Source organism: Magnolia sinica, chromosome 10 (genome assembly GCF_029962835.1).
Source record: "Magnolia sinica isolate HGM2019 chromosome 10, MsV1, whole genome shotgun sequence".
Lineage (NCBI taxonomy): Eukaryota > Viridiplantae > Streptophyta > Magnoliopsida > Magnoliales > Magnoliaceae > Magnolia > Magnolia sinica.
The window spans coordinates 7,168,822-7,180,446 of NC_080582.1; positions in this window are offsets into that span (position 1 = coordinate 7,168,822).

The following is an 11,625-nucleotide window of genomic DNA, read 5'->3' on the forward strand; positions in this document are numbered from 1 at the left end:
TCAGAATGGGCCGCTCATATGGGCATACATCACCATGGGCCATGACCCATGGGCCCCAAATACATCATAATGGGCTACGACCCATGGGCCTCAATATACATCATAATGGACCATAACCCATGAGCCTCAATATACATCAAGTGGGCCGCATCAATGGCTGCACCAATGGGCCTCATATACAACGAGTGGGCTGCATTAATGGGCCACACCATCTACACCATTCATCTATTTTAAAGATCATTTTTAGAGCATTACCCAAATGAATCATAACGGAAGATCATCTGGACCATACTGCAAATAATAGTGGAGATAATGATTTCCGCCCTTAAAATTTCTAAGGGGCCCACCATAATGTTTATTTTCCATCCAATCTGTTCATATGGTTACAAATACCTGAATTAAGAGGGAAAATAGATTCCATATTGGTCCAAAACTTCCGTGACCCCAAAGGAGTTTCATTGGTACACGTTCATTCCCCACTGTTTTTGGCAGTGTGGTCCACTTGATAATTAAATCTGTCTTATTATTTATTTTTTAAAATCTCGAGCCTTAAGATGAGCTCACCATCCGGATGGATGGTTTGGATGTAAATAGGTGGATGGCATGGAGATCATATACATCAAACGGGATCCATAGAGCTTGTTGACATCAACTGACCATCTAGATAGCTGTGGGCCCCACAGCACTTGTCGACGTTAACTCAACTATATAGCTGGTGTGAGGTTCCCCAGCCAAACCGTCCAGCAGGTGGGTCCCACATGGGACCCACCACGTTCATATATACATGTAATATAAGTATATATATTTATAATATAACACTATAAACCATCCAGCAGGTGGGTCCCACATGGGGCCCACCATGTATATATATATACAGTGTGTGTGTGTGTATTATATTATATTATTACTTTATCATACTTTCTTCTTGATGAGACCCATACATCTCACACTACAAGAAATCCCACCTTTAGCGACGAAAATTTTCATTGCCAAAAGCAAAATTTTTGTAGCTAAAAACTTTTAATAACGAAAATTTTCATCGCTAAAAGGCCGACGCAAGAAGTTTTTATCGACAAAAAATTTAAATCGTCGGCAAAGGCAAGCTTTTTAGCGACGAATATTTTCAGTAGGGTCCCACACCACTTACTGACATAAATACATCAGATACATAGCTGGTGTGGGGCCATGTCTAGTTGAATGGACGGTATATAGATAAAACATATATATCACGGTGTGGGTGCCACACGTGCAGAGGGTGGGATCCAAGAATGGATGGTATAGATAAAACACATGCACCACATGTGGGTGGCCCACAAAGCTTTGGATCAAGCTGCTATTTGTGTTATCCTTCATCCAGGCACGCTGGACGTCTAATGGACGGATGACCTGGATGAAATGCATATGGCAGGTGGGTCCCACAAATGTGTGGGCCACATGTGCCATCAAAGTGGGCCCACGTCCATGGCTTGGACGGCTTGGCCCCCAACATGTCATCAGGTGGGCCACAAACATCAGCATTATAAAAAAAGCAGAGAAAAAGGGGGAGAGAGAGAAAGAGAGAAGAAGAGAGAGATCGGATGGTGGAGGGACCCCGCCACTATGTGTCCCTCTAGGATCTACACCACATACATCAAAACGGGTCCCACTAGGATCCAAAGGTCAATATCTACTCTAGAAACACCCACCATTTTTGTTTCTTCTTGGTCCGATGAAATCCCTAGCTTCTCGGCTTCAACTTTAACGAAGGATGATGGAAATTGGATGGTGGGGATTAGGTGGTAGGGAGTGGGCCACACCTAGCTTCTCTTCCTTGGACGTTGGAGTTTTCTCCTCTCCTTGGGGTTGCTTGAAAATGGAGAGAGAATGAGAGAGAGAGAGAGGAGATGCGAGAGAAGTGATGGGAGAGAAGTGATGGGAGAGAGGGATGGGTGAAAGGTGATGAAGTGATAGGTGTACTTGACATGTATGGGTTGCTTTGACTTTGGGGTTGTTTTGGTAAGGGAGTGATGTGATATGTACTTAATATGAGAGGTGATGTGTAGTTGATTGATTTGATAGAAATTCTCTTGGGTTTTACAACGCGCAACGTTTTTCTTGAACTGAACGCGGGCCCACATCTCCTGGCCCGAGTATCGCCTCAGTGCGGGAGACGCGGCGACGGTGCAGTCGCTAGAGTACAAGTCTCGGGTCGAGTCAACTCAGATTGACAGGATGCGACTCAGGATCGTGCGCAAACACTGATTACACGTTGCAGGTTGCCGAAATTCAACCGGGAGGACCACAAGAGTCTACGGAATGGTAAAGTCTAGGATACGGGCCTTACGTGTCTTCCTCTTCTATTCTCATGCTTATGCTTTCGAGCCGACAGATGATATTGTTAAATGTATTTAGATGGTTTTAAAATTTTCTATCATCCTTTATTCTTAGGGCATATAATTTTCTCTTCTAGAAAATCTAGTTTGTGAGAGATCTTGTTTGATACAAGCTTTTGGGCTTCTCCCATAAACCCATCGCGATCTTCTCGCCAATTATGTTGAATAAAACATTATCTGTCAAACACAAGTAAATAGTAGACAATGACTTAAGATCAATCTCGTCCCCACCATCATCGGTCATAGATTCCAGTTTATTTTCCTTACCTAGCAATGCCTTGTACTACCCCTGTTGAACCAACAAATCTTGAACTTTTAGCTTTCAAAGCTCAAAATTCTTTTGCCCATCAAATTTCTCTACCTCAAATCTACTACTAGCCATCTTCCAATTTATTACACAAACCCAAAATCTCTTATATCACTTAAAGTGATTAAAACCACCACTGACCACTTGATGCAATTAAACCACCACCCAAGCAACAAGCCACCAAAATCAAACGCCCATTTGAGTATAATGGCACATAGAATATGCGAGGATCATATGCAATTAATAGAAAGAAGATGATGGAGAAAAACTCAAAACCACAACCACACAAGAACACACAATATACGTGGTTCATCACTTGGGCTGCATCCATGGGCAATTTAACAAAAAAAATATATTATAAGAATGAGAGATTACAATAAAAATAAAGAATGGTGTGCCTTCGTCAAGAATACAACAAAACTCTCTGAATTTCAAGCTTAAAAATGCAAACCCTCTATAATTGAAATGCTAACAATATATCTTCGCCCCTTGGATACCTTGAGAAGAAAACCTTCAAGTACCCCTTGAGAAACCTTGAACACTTTAATCAAGACTTCAGGAAGAAAACTCTCCTCCGGAAGCTCTCTTGTAGAAGAAACCCTCACCCTCATATAAGTTACCGTAAAAGCCCTTTTTATGAGCAAAATATCAAAAATATATTCCTCTAGAGTTCCACTAATGATTGAACATTGTTAGCATGTGAAGCATGGATAGGGAATGAGCCGTCAGGGGCATTCGATGCATGGTATTAGATGGAATTAGGTGGTACTGGATTGCAAAAAACACTTTTTCAAACCTAGCCCTTGTTTGGTAACATTCTTTGTTGATGTTGGTTAAAAGCTCTGGAAACTATGCTAGATAAAAATTTGAATGGAGGAGATTCTCCCAATCCCACATAATTTACAACCGTGGGATGGAATTCCTCAATAGATTTGAGCCGGAGAAAATATAAGGAGCGGATTGTGCGATCGTGTATTGGCGTCACCAAGTTCTGTGGGCCCTATCATGATATATTTATTATATCCACACCATCCATCCAATTTTCGAGATCACATTAGGTCATGAACCAAAAATTGGGACAGATCCAAATCTCAAGTGGAACACACCATAGAAATCAGTGGGAACCATGATTCCCAACCTTGAAACCTTCTTAGGGCCCATCATGATATTTATTTGTCATCCAAGCTGTTCATGTCAGGCCTATGTCCTAATGACCATTCCGTTCCATAGGATCTCGCAGTCATTTCGGTCAAATTCCGGCGACTCGCAACGTGTAGATAGCATTTGCGCACGCCCTTGAATTGCATCCTGTAAACCTGAGCCGACTCAACCCAAGACCTATGCCATCGCGACCACATCGTCGTCGCGTCTCGTGCATCAATGCAACGCTTAGATCATAAGATGTGGACCGCGTATTATAATGGTGGTGGACCGCACGTTGACTCACCTATCACAATGGTACCATTCACGAGGTTAGGGTGACATCACCCTAAGACATCCATGATTGCTAGTCAAAGTAATGATTTCTCTCTCTTCCTCATGACTTACACAAGTCATAATCACCTTACCAATCATCATTTCAAGCACCCATTACCTACCCCTCTCTCTCTCTCTCTTATCTCTCTCCCTCTCTCTTTCCCTCTTTATTTACTCCATTAGCAAAGCTTGGGATGTCCAAGCAACCCCAAAATCCAGCCATCTCCCACCCATTCTCCCCACTAATCTAGCTTTCCAAACCCCATCTCAATCATTAAAATCCCTTCCTTTAAGCTAAGATGACCCAAGGTGGAAGGAGTAGAAGATCCAAAGGTGGGTGTGTCCTTAGGATAGATGTGTCTATTTTGTGCATGGGACAAGTGGGACCCACCAATCAATAGTGGAGATCCCATCTTGGTCCCTAGGTGTGGCCAATGACCCACCAAGTTGCATGCATGTACCTTCAAGGGGCCATTCTCCATGGACCCATGATGTTTTCTTTGAGATCTAGCATGTATAGAGGCCATCTAGGCCCATATTTGTGGTGGAAATGGGATTTTCACCTTTGATATTTGTGTGATTGTGGGCTCACACAAGGATGGGACCTACCTTGATGTATGTATGTACCTGAAAGAGCTCATAGTGGCGGAGGTCCTCCCATCTCCACCGCTCTCTCTCTCTCTCTCTCTCTCTCTCTCTCTCTCTCTCTCTCTCTTTTGGATGATGATGATGATGATGTGTGTGGCCCATCTGATGTGCTTAACACATCGAGATCATCCAGCAGGTGGGACAGTCTTGTTGTCCATTTTCTGGACACAGACTGGCCCATCTTGTTGTTCTATTTTACATAATTCAAATCCCAGGGAAAGGCTATGAATATCTGCTTGTTTTGGATGTGTATGGCCCATCCAAATGGACCCCACTTTGATGCATGTATTTTATTTTCTTGCTGTCCAGATTATAGCATGCTGTCTCATTTGAGGGCCCACCTTGCTGGCATCCAGCAGCGTTGGTTGCTGCCCATTTTGGGCAGACCCTGCTAAAGAGAAAACATAAAGATCAGCTTGGATGCTAAGCTAGTGGGCCATCACGTGGACCCATCTTGATGCTTGTGGCATATCCACACCGTCCACCTATATGGACCCCACCTGATGGACGTGTTTCATTCAGACAATCCAGACGGTGGGCTTAGAGGAGGGAAATATCAGCTTAATACAAGCTAGTGGGCCACATGCATGCATGGACCCACCAGATGTAATCCAGACCATCCGGATCATGGGTCCCATGTGAGGTATGTTTTATACCTACTCGTCCAGGTCATGAGTCCCCACCATGATGACGTGTGATATCCACATCGTCTATCAAGTGTGGGACCACCATGATATGTGTTTCATCAACATCGTCCAGATAGGCTAGACAGTGGGGCCTAATGGATGTATGGGCCATCCACACTGTCCAGCCACGTGGACGGTGGGAACCACCTCATGATGTAAGTGTTTTATCCATCCTGTCCGTCTGTGGCCCACCATGTTATATGTGTTTCACCCACGCCGTCCAGTCCACTAGTCGTGAACCCCGCCATAGTGTATGCATTGTATATCCAACGGGTGTGGGGCCCACTTTGTGATGTACAGGCCCACCACGATGTGTATATTGTTTCCAGGCCATCGAGCTAAGGCCCATTGTGCATGACCACCTTATTGTATATATACGCTGCCCATCCATTTTTCCTGGATTATGGGCTACCCCTTTAGACCCATGTAATGTGGCCCATTGTAATGTATTTGAGGCCCATAGGATGTGGTTCATTGAGATGTATATGAAGCCCACGTGATGTGGCCTATTGTGATGTATATGAGGCCCATGTGATGAGGCCTAATATGATGTATGAGAGGCCCATATGATGAGGCCCAATTGGGTGTATATGAGGCCCTTGTGTGAGGCCCAATATGATGTATTTGTGGCCCTTATGTGAGGCCCAATATGATGTATATGTGGCCCATTTGGTGAGGCCCAATGTGATGTATATGAGGCTTTTGTGTGAGACGCAATGTGATGTATATGAGGCCCTTGAGTGAGGCCCAATGTGATATATGTGAAGCCCTTATGTGAGGGCCATTGTGAGGTACATGAGGCCCTTATGTGAGGCCATGGGCCCCACTATATGTTGGCTCTATGTGGGCCACTCCTTGGGAACAATGTTGGTTAAATGTCCACATTGTATGGGCAATGATGGTTAATTGTTCACATTGTGACCTTCCCTTAGGCCCATTGTTAAGCCCATTCTCATCATTCTCTAAGTGGGTTGACCTAAATCACTAGGCCCCATTAATATTTGCATGATCCATCTATTCATATTAGGCTAACTCAAAAATGTTGGGCCCCCATTAGTTGCTAGTAAGATTATTTTAATCTTGGAGTCCATCTAGGACTTATTTGGTCCCCCTAAGGAATCTAGCGGGCTATATGATAGTATGGAGAAGGAAGCCTATTCCGAATCCTTAGGAATATAGGTAGGCTACTTAGGCACAACCTTGATATGAGGAGAGTACATTATCATTATATGAGTATGCTTAGTATAGCTTCATGATACATGCCCATGCGCATCATTTGTGTGCTTGTTATGAGATATGGTTGACCATTGCATATGTCATTAGGAAGATTATTTATGAGACTCCCTAATAGACAGAATTGCCCCACATGAGTGCGCGATACGCGCAGGATTAATGCATGACTAGATAGTATAATTCATGCACTCCCAAGTATAGGGTTGTGATGTAGTAATAAACTCGGTAAGACCGAGGTCGAATCCACAGGGACTGATACCTGTACGTTATCTGAAACCAAGTAGAACTAGAACTAGACTAAGATGTGATCTAAACCAAATAGAATTTAAGGAATAATTATGGAATAATTATCTAAAACTTTAAGGAATTCAGCAGAAGGAAACTAGGGATTCAGAAGATCCACTCGTAGAGATCAGGGAGATCTTATGCCTGCTTCAAAAATTATGAAAATTAAACTGAACTTCTTCTGATATAATTTTAAAGAGATGAAAGGTATATGAATTAGAATGGATTCCATCACCACACCATGCCCAGGAGACAAAGCAAACAACAGGATTAAACTAATTACCAACCAATCAACATGCCATGAAGGTCAGGAAGGGTACCATCATCCAACCATGCCCAGGAGACGATGGTGAACAACAGGGCCTCCTGACGTCATAAACATCAAAAGGGAAAAAGAAATATTCAAAGCCATTGCAAACCCATTGTAATTTCAGTCACAACAGACCATTAAAGACTAAGAAAATATTCCTTTAATAATCAACTTAAAAACAAATTCAGTCCATGAATTAAAAACATAGAATAGAATCTCCCATCTCGCTACAGGCTTCACCTCTTAGCCCTAGCTAAGAGGTTAGCCGACCATGATTAGGCTATTCTCTTAAAATTAATCACAAAATAAAAACATAAAAACTTCTTAAAAGAAAGACACTTCTCTGTTTCCCTTTCTCTCTCCCTGACGTCCAGCCAAAGCCACCTTCTTCCCACGGCCGCCCAGATGATCTCCCTATCCCACCTCCAAGCCCCCTTCTCTCTCTTCTTTCTTGTCTCTTTATAGCCGCCAGGGTCGGTCAGTGGGGATGCATCGGTGCGGAGGCTCCTACGGAAGATCTTTGCTGATATCTATGGGACCCACATATAGCGATCTTTCAGCGAATCTGCATCGATCATTGTCTTAGTAGGATCAATTTAGGCCAATATTTAAAATTTGAAATGGATCTGAGCTTTTGGTGGGCCACCGCGTGGATCAACATCTGGCGAAAGATCTAACCATGGCAATCCTATCTGTATAGATGGTTGCAAGGGAATAAGAGGTTTCAGTCAAAATTCTTCTCTGGATGCAATGGTCGGTCCGGATCAATGTTTCTGATGAGGGAATTTGATGCGTACTGCCCCAGAGACTTCTCGGACGTCCGCAAAGCAGAGCATGCGCAGTTCCTACGTATTGCTGCTTGCAAAAACTTCTGTGAGGCCCACCTCCTTCGGTGTTTTGAGAAATCCACGCCATCCAAAATATTCTTCACGAAATTTTGGTTGGGGAGGGACGGTTTTGGATCAGATTCGGCGTGACCCACGGAAGAAATCAGCTGCAATAGTTGTAGGGTAGTCCATTTGTGACCATTGAAACCAACACGTGTGCGTGCATGAGTGCATAAAGTCAACATGGGTTTGGCTAAATCGAGCCCCTCTGCATGATGGATGGCTTGGATTGAGCATTTGGACCATAATGGAGGCCCACTACAGATCAAACGATGCTCTGTTTCACGCTAGAAGAAACAGAAATTTCCGTTTTGAGTCGGTGGTGTCAGAGGGCCCCATGATCGAATTCTAATGGGAAATCCATACCGTCCATTGGAATATACTCGAAATTTCAGTAGGAAGTGACTACTTTTGGATTGCTTTTGATGCGGTCCACCTGATTTTCTGCTCTACCGTCCATTCCGCTTTTGAACAGTTGAAAAATCAATTTTCATTGTATTATTCAATTTTGTCACCTAGGCGTGTCTGAGAGGGACCTTGTGAATCTCATGGACGGTCCAGATCGGACCTTTGATGCACGGTGTTGGCCCACAAAGATCACAGTGTAAGTACCTGTTACACACGCTGGAATGAAAATGGAGTTTCCGTTTTTAAGAAGGAAGCTCGTTGCCGTACACGGCTAGTGCACTTGTGCACTATGCACACCTAACTCAGTTAGGTTCCACTATGATGGTTCTAGGAAATCAGATCCATCCATCCGTCTTGTCTCCTCATATAATGCGCTGAATCCAAAGTTGAGGCATATCCAGATAGCATGTGGGCCCCACTCAATGAATTGCGGGGCTGATCCATCCGTTGGCCCACTTCCAGAGATATTCCATGGTTGAAATTTTACATGTACGGTTAATTTATGGTCCTCAGGCCATGTATGAAGTTTCGTGTCAATCTGATGGCAGGAACCCTATGATCTTGCATTCTTGACCACTTTCAGGCCTCTTTAACATGAACGGCTTGATCTTCTCGGATCCCTGGCGTGTAAATCCGTTGATTTTGGTCCCATGGAGTCCGTCCCTTGCCTTGGTGAATTCTGAATGTTAATTCCATGCTTTTAGCACCCTGTTTCCGTCCGAGCTCCTAAACACACCTTGCAGCGTAAACACAGTTAAATTGGGCCGTTAAACAGTACCATATTAGTAAATCTAGGCAATAAATGGGGTCTGATATGCAATATTTGACTAGATAGTATAATTCATGCATCTTGCATTGTGTGATATAATCATTGTACGCCCTAGCGACATCAGGGTCATAGCCTTCACAGGTATATCGTGGATAGAAGGATTGAACATCGAAAATGCTATTATTAGCATTTGGGCACCATAGATGTCCCTGGGTGAAAATTTTTAAATCCGATGGTACTAGAGAATGACTCTAACGTCTAGACCAAGTGGATACATGAGCACACGAGGGCCGTATACCATTAAGCCGCGTCTCTCACTGTGTCATGGTCAATTGGAAGCGGGTGTGGCCTTATCCGCCCAAGGATGGGGGGCATAGTCAGGCTGAGTTTAACCAGCTCATAAATGGGTCCACTATCGACGTGCTGGGCCGATATTGGTAGGCGGATAGTAAGGTTTCTTCCACTTGCATGGTTGCGCGTCCAATGGACGACGATCTGGTGTAGAGTGTACTAGACCCCAGTGATATATTCAAGAGATGAAATGTACTGATATGTGGTCCCTGAGGAGGACTAATATGCTTGAGTTGCATCTCGCATATAACATTGGCCATGTAGGACTTGCATCGCAAAGCCTTGGAATGGCCGATAGCATTTATATTTTGCATTGCATAGCCTTGGTATAGCTAATAGCATTAATGTCATGCATCGCATAGCCTTGGTATGACCGATAACATTCATACCTTGCATCGCACAGCCTTAGTATGACTGATAGCATTTATGGATTTACCAGCATGTTTCCGCATTACTCTGATATTACATCCTTGACACATATATTATGCACACACTTATACCACCCTCTAAGCTTTTTATAAGCTTATACACGATAGATGCATGCAAGTGATGCTAGGACGCAGTCGAGCTGAGGCGGGAGTATGCGACAGAGCTTTCGGAGTTTTTGGATACCTATTGACATTGTATTTCCCTTTCATATATTGCACTCAAAGCTTTTGATATAGTGGATATGTAGTGATGTTTCTTGTTATGGTTTGTGGGTTATACTTATGGTTATGCTTCGTTTATAAAAGAAAAAATTTATGATCTAAATCCCTCTTGTATGATCACAGGATCGAAACCTGGCATATGGGTGTTGGGAGCTGAGAATGGGGCACTACAGAAGCTATCGGCGCCGAATTTAGCAATCAAGAATTCTATGAACCCGGTTTTCGAGTTTGGGGCGTGACAGTTCATCACGTCACACAGTCATGGATGAAGGGAGAAAACAAATATCAGATTGATCCAAAACTCCTGTGTCCATACAAATGTTTCAACAGTGGTCATTGAATCTCCACTCTTCCCTCTTGTGTGGCCCACTTGACTTTTTTATCCAATTCTTTTTTAGTCTCTTATATTAAAATGAGCTCTCAAAATGAATGAACGTAATGGATTTCTCACAAACAACATGGTGGGCCCACCTAGCATCCCTAAGCACTAACCTCTGGTAGAGCCCAGGTCCGACATCGTCATTGCAATCGAGGACTCCTTCGTACGGTTTCCAAACACAGGATCCTCGTTCATCCAAGATATACATGGAGATTTTTCACCTTCCAAACGTGGAATGGAACATGATCAAACCAATTGAATCCCTCGACAATGCCTGATATCACATAATAATTACTTTCAAATAATATTATCCCACTTATCCTACTTAATCCGTGCGCCAAACACAGACTAAATGATTTCGGCGTCACAATTTTAACAACCTAATGTTTCTAACCACAATTTTGTCGCCACTGAAAAGTTAAAATCTAAGGGTTGGGCATTTTATTGGGCTATGGTGTGCTTATGGTGCGGTACATGATTTTAGATGGTTAGATTGAGCTACATGCATGCCACGTGTACCATGGCCATGTGCATGCACTTGAATTATGGTACATTGTCATAGTGAATTGAGGAGCTTTTTGGACCTGAAATACTTTTTGCTTTTGACGTGCATTACTGTTGCGAAATGCCGAAAGCAATAATATTACAGAAGGAGGGCGATATCTCCGGAGCCTTTGTTACAAACCCCGGGTTGCCGCCCAAAGACATGGAACTATGCACGCGGTACGAGAATCATGATCAATTACTGTAGACACTCCTACTATTGGCGAAATCTAGATCGGTCCATCTGGCAGGCCCTCATGGATTGTCCATTGTAGTAATTACACTGATGGGACAATCGTAGCTATCTGACCTGTAGCCTTT